Raw genomic sequence first — 20657 nt, 5'->3', positions numbered from 1 at the left:
TATTAATGAGAATCTGATCTCCATTTCTTAACCACTGCCAGTGGCTGGTTGGCATGTCAACACTCACCACATAGTTCATACACCAAGCAGAGGAAAATATTAAATTAGGAACAGGAGGCAGCCATTCAGCCCTTCGAGCCTGCTCTGCCATTCTATTAAGTCAGGGCTGATCTGCACCTCAACCCCATTTACCCGCCTGTGCTCCATATCCCTGGATACCCTTACCTAACAAAAATCTATCTGCTGCAAATCTTCAAAGCTCCAAGCAATTGAAACTATCTCCAGCTTAGGTGAATCCTAATGCTCTAGTGATGCAACCAAAACTCACCTATCATTAAGTGCAGCAGTACAAACTGACAGCATCACAACCAATCTATGGGATCAGTCGCCAGGGTGGTCCATAACACAATGTATCATATATACCAAGGACACTGTACACTACGAATAAAACATGTCAATGTGTTATAACCAAAGAACAATTCCAAAGTGCAACGCACTCAACTTTTGATTGTTTTGTACTGCACAAAAGCAGAGAGCAAGAAGTAGTTTTTTGTTTAAGCTTACCAAACAGGGTTAATATGTTCAGTCACTGGATGGATCAAACCCATGCAGCATACAGGTGTTGCTGATTGCAACAAACAAGGTCAAGTTTTGACAATTCCTCTTTACCAGCTATTCCAGTCGTCCTCACCAACAGTTTGCCCAGAATAACTCTGGAGATGGGATCATTTTTATCTTTTTGCACAATTAAACATCTGCAAAACAAAGTTGGCGTAATAAAATTCCGCTTGCGCTGCCTATTAGCATAGCAAACATGTTTGCAAGAATTTGGCAACAAAAGAGCTAGTAAAGAGTGCAGGTTCTCAAAATGAACTGCACCGAGCAAAAAGGGGAATGTCCTGCCCTCGTGTCTCCTAGTTGGCAGCCAAGGGAGCACTGGTGGAGGTCTCATAACAGCCCAACAGTTCTTGTCAAGGGTAGTGAGCTCAGAAGGTTAGGATAAATTAAGATTTCAAAAAAAAGTTGCGGTTTTGGAGCTAATGGAGTATGTAAATACTTGCACCAATTCGGCTTCCTGTCCAGTTAGAAAGGTACAATACAGGACCGGAAAAAACCATTGGGATTGACCAGGCTAGCACAAATGATACAGCCAAAACTGAAGCCAAACCTCATATCAATTAAATTCACTTTTGAAAAGGTTTCTAAAATAATTATTCCCACCCCCACAACATACAGCTACACTGTTCGATGACATTACTTTAAACCAGCAGGCTACCAACTACTATCCTGCTCCAGCATTATTTACATATTACTAACGCAAACACTTCTGAAAGTATGTGGAACATTGGTTTCAAATTCTGTTTCAGACTACGAGTCTCAAATGCAATGTGATTAAAAATTTTCAGTTCATTCCTCAATGTTCTGATGGGCAAATGCATTGCTGATGTAGTATGAAGCCAGACAGACAAGATGATCCTAGGGTTTCATTCCTAGTCTGTGCTGAATAAGCTGAGGTAATACAATTAACCTCAATGCCCTTAGGCCAGGGATGGAGAAATTCATTACATTATGGTCAAGTGAGGCCTACTGGAAAGTGCGCACATGTGAACATCTGGTAAGGGCAAAATTGAGCTCTGCTGTAATGATTTCCACAGTGGGATACACTCACTGTCTAGGCTAACACCAAGAGTGGCCAGCTGATGGAGGTTCGGGAAGCTGCTCATGCCCATGGAACAGTGCTCCAGCAGGAGGCAAAATCTTCAGAAGAGGTGGCAGCTAGGAGTAGGTATGGGGCGCGGCTGCCAGAAGGGAGCCCATAATTCTGGATACTTTCCCGGTCCCAGGTGCAGTTTCATGCAGCACTTGTTCTGCTTGACAAATGTCTCACGCTCTTTGTTCACATGCTTATTGTGATTGGGAAAGGGGGGGTAGTGGGTTGTGTTAGAGCAGAGGGCACATCTTACTGCTTGGAGTGAAAGCTATTTTGTGCCCGAGAGTGGCAGAGAATTTTTATCCCGCTGGCAAAAGGTCAGGTCCAGTGGGACAGCAAGAAGAGTCATGACTTCGGTGGTTTTCTAAAACCCTTTCAAGGGCTGGCGCATAGGGGGTGGAGGAAGAGAAAGAGATGAAATGAGGTCGCAGGACAAGAATGTACATTCGAGAGTGCCCTTATGACTACAATTCTGACAGAACTTGTTCAACAGTGCTGAGTGGTATTTACAAAGTTTGTATGGGACAACTTAATGAGGCGTTTTTGAACCCCTGCAAGTTACTGTTAGTTAAGGAAGGTGAAGCTCCTGATGGTGCAGTGAATAAAAGCATTACCCTGTATTGTTATAAGCCAGACAGACCAGAAAGTCCCAGGCTTGTTCCCTGTTACGTATCAAGTTTGCAGATCTCAGCCAAGTCTTCATTTAAGTACTAGAATTGACTTTTGCCCCTGGGCTGAGGGAGTAGGAAAATCAACATGGATTCCCTCTCCTGATTGCTATCCAGTGACTCCTGCTAGAAAGCAAGAGTGCGCATGTGCCTAGGTTGAGACTTGGCTGTAATGAATTCCATGGCTGAACAGTCTGCCAACACTTACCATATAAACTCACAAATGAAGAATGGCCCCTTGGGTAAGGTACTAAAGGGCTGCTTGTGCTGGTGGAACTGTAGACCAGGGAGAGTCATTGCCTTCAAGAAGAGGGAAAAACGGGGGCAGTGAATCTGATGAAAAATTATTTGGGACTAATTTTTTTTAAAATTCTGATCTTATAAAAGACTAAATTTCACAGGGAAAATTTATGTCCATTTTAATCTAAAATTAATCCTAACTACAATATTTTACATTGCAATAAATGAAAATAGCTTTGGACACATCTTACACAGAATCTAATCTGATCTGACCTTGCCGCAAGAGAGCTCCCAGTACACAGCACCTTAAATGTGCAGTGAAACACAGATTCATGCCATTCCAGCAATTCTCAAACATGCATGATTTTCCAGCCTCGTACTGACACAGCTATTTACTGTAATGTGTACCTACTCTGTACACTGTTCCACAAAACAAGAAATGGGTTTGGGCCAGTTCAGCAAGATAACTAACGAGGCCACACTCTTCCCAAATATGGGATGGTCACTAAAAAGAAATATAAACCCTTTACTATTACCATATGTTTAAAAATTCCCATTAAAACCCCGTGACTATTTCTCATCCAATGTAGCACTGCTTAGCATAAAAGTAGCAAATCTAAAATTAAATTCCACTAAACTTCCTTAATTGTAAAAAAGATTTTTTCAAGAATTTGTTTGTGGAACTGAAGGCCACAAAAGCTCAACAATAAAACAATTAGAGACGACAGTAGGTGAAACAGTCCTTTTTTTTGATAGGCAGCTAGCAGTAAGTAGTAGAAAACAATTGGTGCCTTTGAGAGCGAAGCAAGTTCCCTCTTCGTCTGGACAAACTGACTCGCTGAGATGGGTGCGGGCAGACATGTAATACTTTGCTCAAGTAACCATTCTAGATGTTTAAACAATGCAGGATATTGAAAAAGAGAGTCCAAACCTGTCTTTGATTCATGCCCACGCACTGACTTTCCGGCAGGGATCCCTGTAAACAACAGCAGGAACCCGGACTGGTTTTTCCTAGCCATAGTCTGGGGTTTGGGGGAGGGGGGTGAAAAACAGAAGCCAACTGTAACACCAATTGAAATCAGCTAATCCAGGGATCAAACCCACAATCGCCTGGTCTGTCTGTCTCAGTGTACACAGGGCAGTCCCTTTACCTAATGGGACACGGAGAGCTTCAGCTTCCCATGTTCAAAACTAAAGCCCAAATAAATATTGTTAGGAAATTTAATACAAAATGCCAAAACAGTTAAGATTAAAAACCATTTGGGACACAAAATTTAAAATGCAAGTGTATTTCAGGAATTCCTCAACATACGATTGGAAATTCTGGAAACTTTGCAAGTTAATAGTGCACTCCTGCAAATAAAATAACTGCAGTAAAATAACAGGTCACATAGTACCGGAAAACACTCAGAACTATTTGGAAATGCTGATAAGTTTGGAAGAAAAAATAGAAATACTGGACAAATTGATATATCTCTTTACTTACGTTTCACCCTGTCCGTCTTACCCTCCCCATGCAATTTCTCACTGTCCTTTCACATTAAATTGCCTGCCAATTCTGTGAAACCTTTCAGTGTACCATTTGATCAGTTTTGTATGAGCTTAGACAGTGTTGTCACCTTGAAATCTGAATTTTATATCAGTGTTGGGCTAAACCCAGTCAATGATGGGATGCTACATGAGTCAGATCCTGTTAATTCTACTAGCAGTTACCCTTAAAGAACAAACTTGCATTTATACAGCGCCTCTCACGTTCCTAAGCACTTCACAGCCAATGAAGCATTTTGAAGTGTCGTCACTGCTGTAAAGTAGGGAAACATGGCAGCTAATTTGCCCGCAGCAAAGTCCCACAAACTAAAGCTGCAGTTCATTAAATGTTGTGTTGTCCTCAAGGTCTTCCAACTGTGTTAAGGGTTACAAAACTGTCACAGCCAGTGGCTGGGAGCTGTTTTACACAAGTCAACTCCAGAGCCAAATGGCATCACACATAGAATCCTCTTGAATGGCAAACACCAATTCAAACCTTCCTCTGCGAATTGCAATTTATTTCTTCCTACAAACACAACCACAACCTAAAAGGAGTCAATCTGCCAAAATCAGAATTAACTCCATAAAGAACACCAGGCACCAATGGCATTAACATCTTCTCGTACTGAAGTGCTACAACTCAAATTGTAACAATTTCTACAGAGACTACACCAGAAAATGAAGGACATCAGTCTGATTTGGCTTGCAGATCTTCAATTCCTGAACACAGAGACAACTGTGCAACATTTAACTAACATGTTTTAAAAAAAAATTGTTGTGCTTTAATCCAATCAGTAAACCAAAGGATGAATGATCAATCGCACCTTGACATCTGGTCATTTTCACAACCTACTTGACCTTGCTTCAAAATAGTATAGAATCAGGATCTGCATATCAGGTGACTTCCTGATTACTGATTGTGCCTTATTCCAAATTTGTTCGAGTATTGATTCTATCGGTCAAATTCTTCCTGTTTCCTTGCTTCACTTTGCCATAGAAATTTCTGTGTTAATTCAGACACTCAGGAAATCAACTCATAGAACATGAACAGTATTGGACAGAACAACCGTTAACCGTTGCGAGATTGCGAGTAAGCTGCTGTCAGGTTCTCAGGTTGTGAGTAAGCTGCCGAAAGTATAATTTCCCCATTTCACCCACAACTGTCCTGTGATATTCAAGAAAAATGTATGATAAATCATTTCCCCCTAAGTAATCCAGCATGCCAGAGCAAACAACTCCGCCAAAAAAATGTAGCAGCAAGTACAGATTTTTCCCCAATTCATTTCTACCAATTTTGATTCAACCTTCATTATAACAATGTCCCTGGTTTCGGCCCACAGAGACAGTGGAGGAATAAACGCAAGAACATAAGAAATAGAAGCAAGAGTAGGCCATACCGCCCCGCGAGCCTGCTTCAACATTCAATCAGATCATGGCTGGTCTTAGGCCTCAACTCCACTTTCCTGCCCGATCCCCATATCCCTTGATTCCCTGAGAGTCCAAAAATCTATCTATCTCAGCCTTGAATATACTCAACAAATCAGCATCCACAGCCCTCTGGGGTAGAGAATTCCAAAGATTCACAACCTTCTGAGTGAAGAAATTCCTCCTCATCTCAGTCTTTAATGGCTGACCCCTTATCCTGCAACTATGCCCTCTAGTTCTAGACTCTCCAGTCAGGAGAAACAACCTCTCAGCCTCTAACCCGTCAAGCCCCCTCATAATCTTATACGTTTCAATGAGATCACCCCTCATTCTTCTAAACTCGAGAGAGTATAGGCCCATTCTACTCAACCTCTCCTCATGGTGCAACGAAGGTTCACTAGATTGATTCCTGGGATGAGGGGGTTGACTTATCTCTAAGGCAAATATATCCTTCCTTAGATAAGGACACCAAACCTGTATGCAGTACTCCAGGTGAGGTCTCACCAAAGCCCTGTACAACGGTAGTAACACTTCCTTTATCTTGTACTCCAGCCCCCTTGCAATAAAGGCCAACATGCCATTTGCTTTCCTAATTGCTTGGTATACCTGCCAGCTAGCCTTTTGTGTTTCTTGTACGAGGACAACCAAATCTCTCCGAACACCAACATTTAATAGTTTCTGACCATTTAAAAATTGTTTTTCTATTCTTCTTATCAAAGTGAATAACCTCACATTTTCCCACATTATACTCCATCTGCCACCTTCTTGCCCACTCACTTAACCTGTATATATCCCTTTGCAGACTGTGTCCTCCTCAGAGCTTACTTTCCCAGCTAGCTTTGTATCATCAGCAAACTTGAATACATTACACTCGATCCCTTCATCCAAGTCATTAATATCGATTGTAAATAGCCGAGGCCCAAGCACTGATCCTTGCGGTACCCCACTAGTTACAGCCTGGCAACCTGAAAATGAACCGTTTATCCTTACTCTGTTTTCTGTCCGTTTACCAATCCTCTATCCATGCTAATATTACCCCCAACCCCATGAGTCCTTATCTTGTGTAACAACCTTTCATGTGGCATCTTACTGAATGCCTTTTGAAAATCCAAATATACTATATCCACCGGTTCCCTTTTATCTACCCTGCTAGTTACATCCTCAAAAAACTCTAAGATTTGTCAAACACAATTTCCCTTTCATAAAACCATGTTGACTCTGCCTAATCATATGATTTTTTAAATGCCCTGTTATCACTTCCTTAATAACGGATTCCAGCATTTTCCCAACGACTGATGTTAGGCTAACTGGCCTGTAGGTCCCTGTTTTCTCTCTCCCTACTTTTTTTGAATAGCAAGGTTACATTTGCTACCTTCCGATCTGCTGGGACCGTTCTAAAATCTAGGGAATTTTGGAAGATCATAACCAAAGCATCCACTATCTCTGCAGCCACCTCTTTTAGAACCCTCAGATATAGGCCATCAAGTCCAGGGGATTTATTGGCTTTTAGTCTCATTAGCTTCTCCAGTACTTTTTTTCTACTGATAATAATTACTTTAAGTTCCTCACTCTCATGGTTCCCCACTATTTCTGGTATGCTTTTTGTGTCTTCTACTGTGAAGGCAGATTCAAAATATTTAACGCTTCTGCCATTTCCTGATTGCCCATTATAATTTCTCCTGTCTCAGCCTCTAAGGGACCAAGATTTACCTTTGCTACTACTTTTCCTTGTTACATACTTGTAGAAGCTTTTATAATCCACTTTTATATTGCTTGCTAGTTTATATATTCTAAAATATATTCCATTTGCTCCCTTATCAATTTTTTTGATAGTCTTTTGCTGGTTTCTAAAACTCTCCTAATCCTTATGCTTACAATTATTCTTGACAAAATTACAGTCCTCTTCTTTTAATCTAATACTATCCTTAACTTCTTTAGTTAGTCACGGATGGATCACTTTTCCCATGGAGTTTTTATTTCTCAATGGAATGAGTTTTTGTTGAGAATATTGAAATATTTCTTTGAGCGTTTGCCATTGCTTATCAACAGTCATACCCTTTAATCTAATTTCCCAATCCAGCTTAGCCAAATCGTCCCGCATACCTATGTTATTGGCTTTATTTATGTTTAAGACTCTAGTTTCTGACTTAACTACGTCACTTAAACTCAGTTCAGCAGCTACGATTCTCACCGGTGATCACTGTCTAGTCACCCCTGCTAAAAAGCAGCCATATGTGAACACTGGATAAGGAGGATTGGACTTGGCTGCGATGCTCCCAGTGACCAAAGAGCCCATCAACAATATATGTTAAGATTCACACATGAAGATTCAGCCCTTGGACAGTTGGCACCCCACCCCGAGTCAGCACATTCAGGAATGGACGGAAGAAAATTAAAATCTTGCACATTAAAGCACACAATACATTGCATGCAATGTCCCATAAACATACACGACTACGGCAGAGAAAGCAAACTGAAGACAGACAAGAGCCAAGGTCCAGTAGCTTTTTAAAACAAATAGGAAGCTTTAAGCTTCAGTGGCATAGAGATACAACTTGCTAAGGATATTCCTCGTGCATTGTCTAATTAAAATATTTAAGTTATAATTTTAATTTTTTTTATTATATTGCTGAATGAAACTACCTTCAAAACACTTCCTCCATCCACATCAGCTCAACTTTAAGCATTTTGGTCTAAAATTCAATTCTTCACATTATTACAGTCAAGATGAAAATTTATACATGTAAAAAAAATCAATGTGAAAGGCACTAACAGTAATGACTTGTACTCAGGAAACTCCAATGAACACCAGGGAAGGAACAAATTTGCATCTCGACCTCATTAGGTCTTAAAGCATTTCACATGTACTTACTACACACACTATTACTGCGTACATGAACGTGGCAGTCATTCTGCACAACTAATAGTCCCATTAGTTTGACATCCGTAATAGGAAAGATGTTTGAGGGTATCATCAGGGATGTAATATATGACTACTTGGATAGAGAGGGACATATTGGGACACCCAACATGGCTTCAAAAAAAAGTAATGTCTAACAAATTTCATTACATTTTTGGAAGTCACCAAGATGGTGGATGAGGGAAGCCCAGTAGACATTGTCTACTTAGACTTCCAAAAAGTGTTTGACAAGGCATCGCACAACAGGCTTCTCTACAAGATCGAAGCCTCCGATATTAGTTGTAATATATTGAGCTGGATTGAGAACTGGCTAGAACGAAGTAGGCAGGAAGTAGTTTTAGATGGATTTGGATCTGTTTGGAGACCGGTCACCAGTGGTGTCCCGTGGAGATCGGTATTGGGACTGTTGCTCTTTATTCTTATGATCTAGATGTAGGTGTTGGAGGGTACAATCTGCAAATTTGCAGATGCTACCAAGATCTGTGAGTGTGTCAGGACTGTAGATGTTGCTCGACTGCTTCAGGTGGATCTTGATGTGTTGGGGGACCGGGCTCCTGACTGGCAAATGATGTTAAATTTGGAGAAATTCAGTGTTATGCATATGGGCAGGACAAATGCTCAACATACATACAGCCTTCAGGGAAAAGCTTTAAAGCAGGTGGAGAAAGAAAGCGATCTGGGTGTTCTAGTGTATGGATCCCTAAAGTTTCATGAGCAATGCAATGAAGTGATAGCTGGAGCAAATAGAGTGTTAGTCAATTGATAGGACAATTGACTACGAGACAAAGCATACTATTTTGTCCTTGTACAAGACCTTGGTCAGGCCTCATTTGGAATACTGTGTCCAGTTTTGGTCGTCTCATATGGTGGATGATATTGAGGCTTTGGAAAGGGTGAAGAGGAGGGCCACTAGATTAATTCCCAGCTTAAAACATCTTAGTTATCAAGATAGGCTAAAAGAGCTGGGACTCTACACTTTAGAGAAGTGTGGACTTAGGGGTGATCTAATTGAGGTTTATAAGATGAAAGAAACAGATTGTGTTTCAATTGACAGTTTGTTCCAATACATTAGGGAGGACCAGGGGGTCACAATTTTAAGTTGTACAAGGCCAGATCTAGGTTAGATGTTAGGAGGTGGTTCTTTTCCCAGAGAATAGTGGATCTCTGGGACAGGCTGCCAGCTTGTGCAGTGGATGCCAATTCACTGAATTCCTTTAAGCAAGAGCCGGACCTATTTCTGGCTGGGGCAGAAATCACCTCTTACAAAAGATGGGTAATGTAATGCATAGAATTACCAGGGCCAGAGTGATCCCCTGGACTAGTTTTGATCGCCAAAGGGGTCGGAGAGGAATTTCCCAGAATTTTTCTCCCCCAAAATGGCCTGAGTTTTTAAATCTGGTTTTTCACCTCTTCCAGGAGATCACATGATGTGGAGGTGGGGAGTGTATATATTGATACACAAGGTATCACAATTGTGTGGGACAGGCTGGATGAATCAGAGGGTATTTTCCTATCCAGCGTTGTTCGTATGTTTGTAAAACGAGGTTCTACAAACAGAAGAGAGATGTAGCACCAGTTAATTTTTTTAAAAAATGTTTGTTGAAGGATGATTGTTGGCCAGGATACCAGAGAACTCCTTGCTCTTGTTTAAAGAGTGCCATGAGATCTTTAACGTCCACCTGAGCAGGGACCTTGGTTTATCATCTCAGTTGAAGGTCGTTACTTCTGACAGTGCAGCACTCCTTCAGTAACTGTCAGCTTAGGGTCTGGGGTGGGACTCCAAGCCATCACCTTTGGAGAACAATCATATCATGCAATGGTTTTACTGCGCATTTTCCGCAAGAAATCTGGTGTTTGTGCCTCAGATTACAATTCTTCCTCTCCTTACCCATATTACTACTGCACTAATTTGAAAAATATTTTTGTCAGAAGGTTCATCTGTGTTGCCATCAAGATAAGGAAGCAGTTTCACATTAACCAAGGTTACAGTTTTAATTCTGAACTAAAAACAAATTCTTTATCAAAAAGTTAATCACCAGAATGAAATTAAATCTTTTTTTAACCAGTGTTAAACTACTCGGACTGATGGTTACAACTTTCCAAGACATCTGTATACTTAAACGACAGATTAGAAAGGGTTTTGATTTGTTTGATCACCTGAAGCAGGATTCTCTTTAAGGCAGTTATGGTATACAAGGTCAGACTCCATTCACTTAATGGGAGAATGTTTCTGGGATTTAGTGGAAAATCTGGAAAAGGTTAAACAAAGATTCACAAAAGCTTTCAGAATGAAGATCCTGGAGATTTTAGACAGTCACAGGAAGCTCAGAGTTCAAGATCGTCAAATTACTCATAGCACAAGTTCCTAAGTACCACATAATAGTCAGAAAATTACAGTACACACCAGGTAAGAAGACAACAATAACTGAAGACAGACAATGATGACTCACACTGATATTATAGAGGCCATCTCACAAACTCACCAAGGAGAGCAGCACTGTCCAACATCATGACTGACCTCAAGGAGAAGTTGTATAATTTTTATGCTCACCAAAAGACAGCTTTAATACAGGGTGCCTATCAAATAGACTTAAGATAGTGCTGTAATCTTTGACATTGAATCTAACTGTTATACAGTTACTAAGCAAAGCCAGATATTGTAAAGCTTAAAATTAAGTTACTGTTGTGTTTATGATTAAAGTTCTGTTCACTTGTTGTAAAGGATCAGCTTACTTTTAACTGTAATCACCCCAATCCTTAACCTTATGATGGCACTGACCTTATCTTTACAATTCTAGTTAAAATTAGTGTTTATCCACTTCAGTTGCACTTCACACTGCGTTGTACGGTGATGCTTCTGTTAACTGATCTGATTTGGTCAATAATCAATGTCTTTCGGATTGGGTTATAGAGGGCAGTCTTATAAGCCAAGTCAGGCACAAAAAATCCTACACGTCGACAGTAGATCCTCATCTAATTGTCAGATATATATGAGCGAAGGGGGGACAAGAGTGGGAGATTCATCTCATACCCTTACAATGATACAGCTACGCAATGGGATTTTTTGGTACAATACTTTTAACACATTGGGGGGGGGGGGGTTTGTAGGATTTAAAGTCCATCTATTTGACAGCTGAGACTTAGCCAGAGCAGAGGGAGTGTTACTCTACATCTAACCATTGTTCCACTTGACTTAGAAGTCAATGACGACATTGGGTGCTCAGTGTCAAACCGTGTTCCATTTCCCAGTGTCAACATTCCTGTGTCAAAAAATAAAATTTAAACAGTTTGTAATCAGACAAGTTCAAATTCACAAGCGAGCAAGAGGGAATGAGAACAACGTTTTCAACTTTGAAAATTGCCCCAGTTTTTGTGAAGCTGCAGCCATCTGCTTTTACATACGTAAGTGATTAATTCTGATCAAAACTGTATGCAACAAATAAGGTCTTTGCTTTGGTACTGGATAAAAGCAAAATATTTTGTATTTTCACCATTTCATTCTCCCCACACCATTTCTGCCATTTCCCCAATGTAGCTCTCTCCAAATCATTGATCCTCCCTGTGGGACCTGGATGCTCAGGAGCTCCCCTTAACGGATATCAGTGAGATTGGTAACTCGGGCTCCAATGTGTAGCCTACAATTCTCTAGTTTGTCTTATTGGTGCTTCGTCAACCTGGACCACTATGCCATTGATGCTTTCATTCAATTACTACAAAAGTTTAAAGATATACCAAAATTGCTCGTTGAAACTAGATTTTTCCATTAGTTCACTCTACTAAGTGTACAGAAGGCAAATCTCATGAAACTTTTCCAACAGAATTTGCTCCAAATAATGCTAAGCCTACGTAAAAACAATACAGCAGGAAAACAGACACCAAGAAGTCACACTAGAGTGGTGTCGGATCTCAAAAGCCTCAGGCATAGTGAGCTACCCCTGGTGACTCAGTTGGTGAATGCATTGCCCATTGTGGAACTGAGATACAGCAACTGTGAAACAAACAGTTAGAGACACTACTCAAACTGAACTTACGTGTAAACAAACAAATTGGATAGAGACTTCAGCAGAAATAGAGTGAAGTCTGACTGAAATCATACTCTTCAGTCACTCCCTGTTGTGGAGATAAGAACTTGTCCAGCTACAAAAAGGGATGGATATCAGCAACAACTTATTTTTACTACTTAAAAAGGAAATCTTGCCACAAGTTAAATGTTCAACCACATTATCAGCAGATGACTCCAGTTTTGTGATGAGTTATTGAAATAATGGCATGAGCCAATTCTGATTTTTTAAGCTAGAAAAACAAGACCCAGAAGTTGCTAACTTCTGTTTATAATATTGTAGAATGTCACATCTCATTATATTCTTCTGCCTGCAAACTTGGTAACCACAGAGACTTGATTTAAGAGGCCTGGGCAAGAAGCTTTCTGAAGAAGAGTGGGAAGATGTAATTACCACAGCCTTTAAGTTACCACCTTTGGTCCCTTACAGGAGAATGGTGCACTGAATCTATCCCAGCAAGACTGATAATCTGACATGCCTATGGCATTCTGGCAGGATATGGAGAAATGCGTATTTATTCTTTGCCTTCTGGTCGTGCCCAGAGGTTCGGGAATATTGGACTCGAACTCTGAAGTTTAAGGACATTTTAAAGTCTGGTCAGAAACCAATTACTGTTTGTGTGGCTGAGGTAGCACTAGATGGGTAGGTTATTAAGCCTTTAATTTGTAGTCAGGTAGTGCATTAGGCCTGGGTGCCTACTGCTAAGACATTGGTGAATGTGATTTTGAAATCCGTCTTGGAGTTAATCATATTCACCTCAATGCAGCGACAGAATCTCTACAAAAGGTTTAGAGACCATTCTGTGAACAGTGGCGTAAGAAGATGACGAAATCTTCATAGGATGCTAATGATTATGCTGTCAAACTCACTAGTGCATTGGTGAATCCATTCTCAACCTACAATGGACAGACAGCCATTTTAAAATACAACACTGAAGAAGCTATATGCTCAAATTTTGCCCATTTTTTAAACCAAACGTGTCACTTGAATGTTTACATTCAGCATATAATACAAGTTTGGGCTGTTTTTTCCAATTGCTTTATAAAATCACAATGTTTTTTTTCCAAATAGAAGTTACTGTGGTTCTGTTTTAAAAAAACAATGGAACAGCCCAGATGTTTATTGTTTCAATGTCAAAGTGGTGATCTTGGCAATGTTGGGCAGCAATCAACTCAATAAAGTTTATGAATTAGTCAAAAATGTTACCAATTTTTTTTTAAAAAGCAATGTCCAGACAGCAAATAACAAATGATCTGAACAATTAAACAGCAAAGAGCTCAGAACAAATTCCACCAACATTACAAAGAACTCAATTCAAATAATGGCCAACAATTCCCACCAGACATCACCAGTGCCAAGTATTTAAACAAAACTGTTCAAGAAAATGATACCGCTCCCTGATGGCTTAGAGGTAACGCCATCTATTGAGCCATCCAAACTGGGAACGTTCCAGGTTCCATCCTTGGGCTGTGCCATTAGCTGATCTGAGCCAAGCAGCAGTAGAGTTATAACAATCAATTACAGTTCCCCCCATGTTAGGAAACAGGGTAAAAATGCACAGGGGGCACATTCCCAATTCTTAAACTGCAACCCCTGCTGAAATCCATGTGTGGGGACACTGGAGAGGACACAATTGGGTTCAGTCAAAAAGCTTGCTCACATGGCATGACAGCCCTCTGGTACCTTGGTTGGCAACCATGAAACCATAATCTAGCAGTACAGGTAGGGAATTAGAAAATCCAGATTTTGGAGGGAGTGAGAAATCACAATGAAAGAAATTAAAATGACAATTCTTCACAAATATAAGTTCACTATTTCCCTGTCCGAAAACGTGTGTATATAATGCACATTCATATATATATATATATATATATATATATGAACCTGCTTTGGGCTCACTTTTCCATTGTAAAGTGATGCTTATCCAAGAAAAAAGTGTAAAAACTCCACTAACCACAACTCTGTACTTTTTAAAAAAATAAAACACAGACAATAGGTTTAACTCAATGGTCTCCAATGTAAACAGGGTTACTGGAGACTTGTACTTGTGTATTGTATTTGTACTTGTGTTTTTCCTGGAGTGCAGATCCTTTAAAATCCGCACCCATGAGGACGGCCTCAACCAGGATCTTGGGTTCATGTCACGCTACACGTTACCCCACCAGCGAACAAATGTTATCTGTTTTTAATATAACGGGTCAATTGCTGTCTTTTCCTTCCGGATGTTTCTACCTCTCTCGCTCTATTTTTTTAAATTGGCATCTCCACATCATCTGTTTTTTTAGTTCTGGCCGTTTGTATATTCGGTGGGCCTGTAGGTAACACCTATCTGTCTGAACACTTTTGCCTTGGCAACGGGCAGTTGAAAAGACTCTCTGTAATCACCAGGCATTGTTCTGTGATTTATAAATGCGATAGGTTCGAGGATTTCAGTTCCACATTCACTTGAGGAAGGAGGAAGCCTCCGAAAGCTTGTGGATTTTAAAATAAAATTGTTGGACTATAACTTGGTGTTGTAAAATTGTTTACAATTAAAAAAAAATAGCCTCAGGCCTCTCAATCACTCCATCCAGCTTCCTATTTTCCAGCTGGTCACCAAATTATCTTTTGTCAGCACTCCATTTTCCTACCTCAGCTTTGCCCAGCAGCCTCTTTAACTAGAATTCGAATTCCGCTTGCCCAAACAGCTCAGCCTCTCAAAAAGGTATTCACTTTGTGATTTGCCACCACCAGTCATTCTGTGAGCTGTTCACAGGCCAGCCCAGTCAATTACAAATGGGCAAAAAAGGCATCCAAAGCTCCTAACTGAATTTATATTTCTGCTCTCACTTCCAATGAAGTTTAGAAAATTTATAACCAAATACAGTCTATAAGTATTGTGAAACCTGCATGACATGAATCACCTTGTCTCCATGTTTCCAGTTCTGTATTAGTGGAGCAGGGTTAGGGATGGGATGAACTCTCTCATTTGACAATTTACATCAGAGCACCACAACGGCTTGGTACTCTGTCCAGTGTGCAACAGAGTCAATATGACCAGTAAAATCCCAGTCCAAGCTGCAGTCTATCAGCCCATCTCCGGCAGAATGCTACAATGGACTTCAGTATCCTGATGGGGGAGGGAGGGGGGAAATAAAAGGTTCAGCCAGGATTAACACTCCCAACTGCTAAACAGTGACACTTGCTGGAAAGTGTGTAAATGGACATTGGGTAAGGACCGAATTGGACTTGTCTACAACACCCTGAACATTGGACCAACCTGCTGACACTTCAGTGTCTAGGTTCAAAAATGAAAAACACTCACTTGAATGAGGTATCAAACGGGGAGCTGGTACCTGTAGAACTCTACTCATCCACATGTCAACACCAAGGGTTGGCAGGATGAGAGAAACCCCTAACATATAAAAAGATTTTTTTTTCATATTGCACAACAAATAGTGGGCTATAACTGTGAATGTGATTTTAGTCACTCAGGAATAGTTACAAATCCTACATTCCGCTACATACTGTTAATCAGAATGGATGGACTGTACATACACCTGTTGCAGAAGTTAGAGAGCTGTCCACAGTGAAGTGTACAATATGGTCCCTAGAAACAGACAATTGGGTGAACGATGCTGCAGTCACTATAGAGATACTGTATGTCATATAATGTAGCAACCAGTACAAATTTATACATTCAGCACTGCAGTACTGTCAACAGGCAGTGAAGAGAAGCATTGAAGAAAACAGTGCTCATGTGCTTTAGAAATGTACAGAAATGAAAAGAAACAGGATACCCCATGGTTAATGATATACTATAGAATAAGTGGCTATAACTGAATTAGAAAGCTAGTTCCAGGCTATGCTGTTTGCACAAGCAGCTGAGAAATGTCATCGCTGTTATTGTCCTCAGCCTACATTCCGATTAAAATTTACACTTGTGTGAACACTCATTTCTACGCAGGAACAGCAGTGCCCACCAGTCACCCAATACTCTGAGTGTACACTTACTTTCAGTGCACTAAGAACATTTTTGGTTGTGTAATGAAGAAATTTTAGCTGATACAATTCTGGTCTTTTATTTGAGATGCCACCTTTCTCAATAGTGAGATTCTTTATAAATTTCAGTAAGCAATTTTTCATAATTGGATTAATTATTAGACCTGAACTGTGCAAACATTTAAGGTCTGAGCTTGCAAAACATACCCTTTTGGTACAGGGGGACAAAATCAGCTCACAAGAATGCTAGATGACAGTTGAAAGAGGTGCCATAAAAGCCTGAACCGTTAACACCCAGCAACATAGCACTACAACTTTACTGAATAAAACGTTAGCAAGATTTCCATCAATGACTGGACAATATTCAACGTTGTGCAATCCAGCTATGGGCACAAACAAATTCAGCACCTTGTTTTTTTTTTTTTGAGTATGCCTCTGTGAAGCACAGAGACATTTTTCTATGTTAAAGATGCTATATAAATGCAAGTTGTTATTGTTCAACTTCCCGCACGGAGCTTTGCGTACCAGGAATGCAGGGCAGGAATTGTGACAATTGAGTTCAGCAGGAAGGAAAATTGATCTCTACGCCTGAATTTAAAACATGATCTCCCAGCAAATGAAGCTTCGGGCCAGGAGCATGAAATCATGCAATCCACCCAAAGAATGACACTTGGCTCTCCTATTAGTTCGGTTGATAAAGGTAGTATGCAACTAAGCAATACAAATCAGGAAGGTCCTAGGTACGATTCTCAGTCTGTGCCACATTAGCTGATATCAACTGGCTAATGGTGGTAGGAATAAATTGGTCTTAGTACTGTTAACGATGAGGAAGGAATAATCGGCCATTGTTGTTTGCTATCCAATGACTTCTGCTGGAAACCATACATGTATAGACAACAGGGAGACAGAATCAGGTGTAGCTGCAATTATTTGCAAGGCCAAATAGCCTGCTGACACTCAATGCTTAGACACAGGAAAAATGGGCATATGGAATCATGCCTCAGTGGGCCTTTAGCCCACTGTTACAGCATATCCTTTCAGAGCCACATAAAAGCAATTCCTAAAAAAAAAACTTTATATGGATTGGGATGAATGAGAATACTACAAGAAAAAACTGTACTCACTGTCAATCAGCTTCAGTAGAGGTTGATTCCACAATGGACCACTGAGTAAAAGAAGTACCACTGTTGTTTAAGCCCTACAGACCACAAAATTCTTATTCTATTCCTGGTCTACGGCAAGTTACTTAATGTCAGTTGGGTGGCAATAGATGTGCTACAATCAACCTCAGAACCTCTGGGTCAGGGTCATCACTTTCCAGTCACTCATTGGAAATGCAAATATGGGGATATCAGGCAAGGACAAGATCAGGGATGGCCGTGTGGTCCCTCATGATCAAATAGCACAGGACAAGATCAGACATGACCCCATGGCCCCTCATGATCAAATAGTGATAGACAAGATCGGGCATGGCTGTGATGCCCTCCACAGAAAACGTCTGTGGACACTCACTCCCTAAGCTCACAAGCAAAGAATTGTCCCTTGGGAAAGTACTGAAGGGCTGCCAACACCCACAGAACAATAACCCGGTAACAGCCAGGACCTTCAGAGGGGAAGAACTGGACAGAGAATTGGCTAAGAAAAATCCACTGTACAGCACTGACCAAGAATTAATTTTAATTTCATACTTCAAGGGATTTCTTCATGGCTCAGATAATGACAGTAAATTAATTCAGGAAGTCAAAGCCTGCAGCAGAAGTGGGGAATACCCGTGAGACTTCCTCCCTTGCCTGTATTGTTCAGTGGAATTTCTGGTGCACTATTCTATAAGCAGTTTTCAATTCATAAGAAAAACTCCCAATCATTTTTCCTACAAGCTTTGGTAGCAAATTCTGGTGTATCACAGGTCGAATTGTAGATTTTATTTCCCCCCCCCCCCCCTCCTCACCAAAGAGGAAGGAGGAAAGCATTCAGCAGGGTTACTTTGTGACATTAGCTGAAACGTTTTGTTTTCAGGATATAATCGTATCCTAAAAAGTTCAAAACACATTTTGTTGTTAAAAGACTCCCATTAACCTACTTCAGTGTCTTCTATAGCTAAAGTAAAATCCAAATGCATTGTTTAATCTACAACTAGCATTTATATAGTGCCTTTAATGTAGTAAGACGTCACAAGGTGCTTCATAGGAGCGTGATCAGATAAAAATTAACACCGAGCCAGGAAGGAGACATTAGGACAGGTGACCAAAAGCTTGGTCAAAGTAGTAAGTTTTAAGGAGTACCTTAAAGGAGGAGAGTGAGGCGGAGAGGCAGAGAGCTTTATAGAGGGATTTCCAGAGCTTGGAGCCTAGATAGCTGAAGGCATAGCTGCCAATGGTGGGACAATGGAAGGCGATCGAGGTGCACTGACAAGAGGCTAGAATTGGAGGAACACAGAGTTCTAATCTACTGAGCTATTCCTTCAGCGGCTTTTTTGATGCGAATCACGATAGGGATTTTAGTGCTGAAAATGGCACATTCCAGACTCTCAGCCAACATCAAGCATTCCCAGATAAAGTACAGCACTCCCAATTGAGGCAATGTTTCCTATACTCTGCCAAATGTGCCTCTATGCCAATCTATTACAAAAGAGCGTTCATTTTCCACTTCCTGGACAAGCTATCCCGTGACACCTCGAGTAATATCACAATTAATGATGAAATAAGGGTAGTTTGGTGGCCTATCCCCTTCTAAGAAATGGTTGGGACTGCTGAAACTCGATTCTACATCGGACCCTCAATGCCAACAGACAGGAGAGTTTCTCATCAGTATGAGCTCGATTTTGAACCCAGATAGTAAGGATGAAAAGAACAATAAACCTATTGCGTCACCCAACTCCCATTAATTGCCATCATTGCTGGTAGAATTGGCAACAATGCATTCTACTACCAATTTTAAAAAAAAACTTTATATCAAAGAGATGAGCATTCTGCTACACTGCCAAAGTCATTTAAAATGTCTGTAGTCTTCACAGCCAATGGCTGCTAATCCCCGACCATCTTCACCCTTACCCCATTTTTCTATTCAGCAAAATGTACAGTGGCTCATTATCATGTCTCTCGCTTCAACGGCTCTGGAGGAAGATGGGACCAGCTGGGTTAGATATGCATTAGTACTCAATACATTTTTAAGAAGTGCCTTCCTTTGGGGTGGGGGGGTGGGGAGGTGGGGAAAGAGAGAGAGAGAGAGAGAGAGAGAGAGATGGTAGGATATACCCTTGGTTCTGAAATACATACACTTTAAGAAAAATCACTTCTTTCATAATGCACCTGTCAGTTTAAGGGCATAAGAAAATTTAATCCTGCTATTAGAGTGCCTTGGCTGATTTTAGGGAATTTTGGCATTGGTACTCCTGCATAAATATACCCATCTAGTGCACAATTGTAAGATTTGGAAAATTCAGTTCTACTGATTTTGTAAGTGCATTTTAATAGTGTTTACTAAGTAACTAAACAATAACAAAACAACCCTGACACTCTTCCAAGAACCAAAACTCTAATCTTCAGAAAGGTTGTGATATTCTTCTCAGATTCCCATGATCCCACAAACCACGACCAACAGACACTGCAGGATGCCACTAGCCCACACTTCACATTACATTTTCACATTCTTTTCAGAAGTGCAACCACATAACACTACATGAAATGACAGATGCTCAGGGAGTTAAAGGTTGGGAACTTAATTTTCACAGTTCAATGCACTCACAGGTACTCTACATCATACCATATTACATGCATTTTGTCTGTGAATTACATAATATTACCTTTTAAAGTACACTAAGTCAGAACATACAGTTTGTTGTCATTTTTGCAGTCTTAATATGTACACCAAATGTTCTTCATTGTCAACCACCCTCTATGCTGCAGCAAGACTCATCACTGGCTAATTATCAAGGCACAAACAAGTGGGAAAAGGGACAGCATCTTGTACATTACAAAAAAATAATTGGACATGCAGAAATAACCTGAATTACAGATGTGCCCCATGCTTCTGGGGCTTGTACTGTACATGAACCTGCAGCAAGCTCAGCTGGAACCACACATACATCTGTAATACACCACTGACCACCCACTATCTCTACAGCA

The 20657-nt window shown here is 40.5% G+C and overlaps 1 protein-coding gene across 1 annotated transcript in view; it reads right to left on the bottom strand.

The window, feature by feature from the left end:
* The window catches only part of LOC137335333 (AP-1 complex subunit gamma-1-like), a 133486-nt gene that overhangs the window by 112277 nt on the left and 552 nt on the right, over window positions 1-20657 (bottom strand). The gene's annotated exons all lie outside the window — the stretch shown is intronic.

The sequence above is a fragment of the Heptranchias perlo genome, chromosome 19, assembly GCF_035084215.1.
Source record: "Heptranchias perlo isolate sHepPer1 chromosome 19, sHepPer1.hap1, whole genome shotgun sequence".
Taxonomy (NCBI): domain Eukaryota; kingdom Metazoa; phylum Chordata; class Chondrichthyes; order Hexanchiformes; family Hexanchidae; genus Heptranchias; species Heptranchias perlo.
This window is presented reverse-complemented; position numbering and strand designations above follow the sequence as displayed.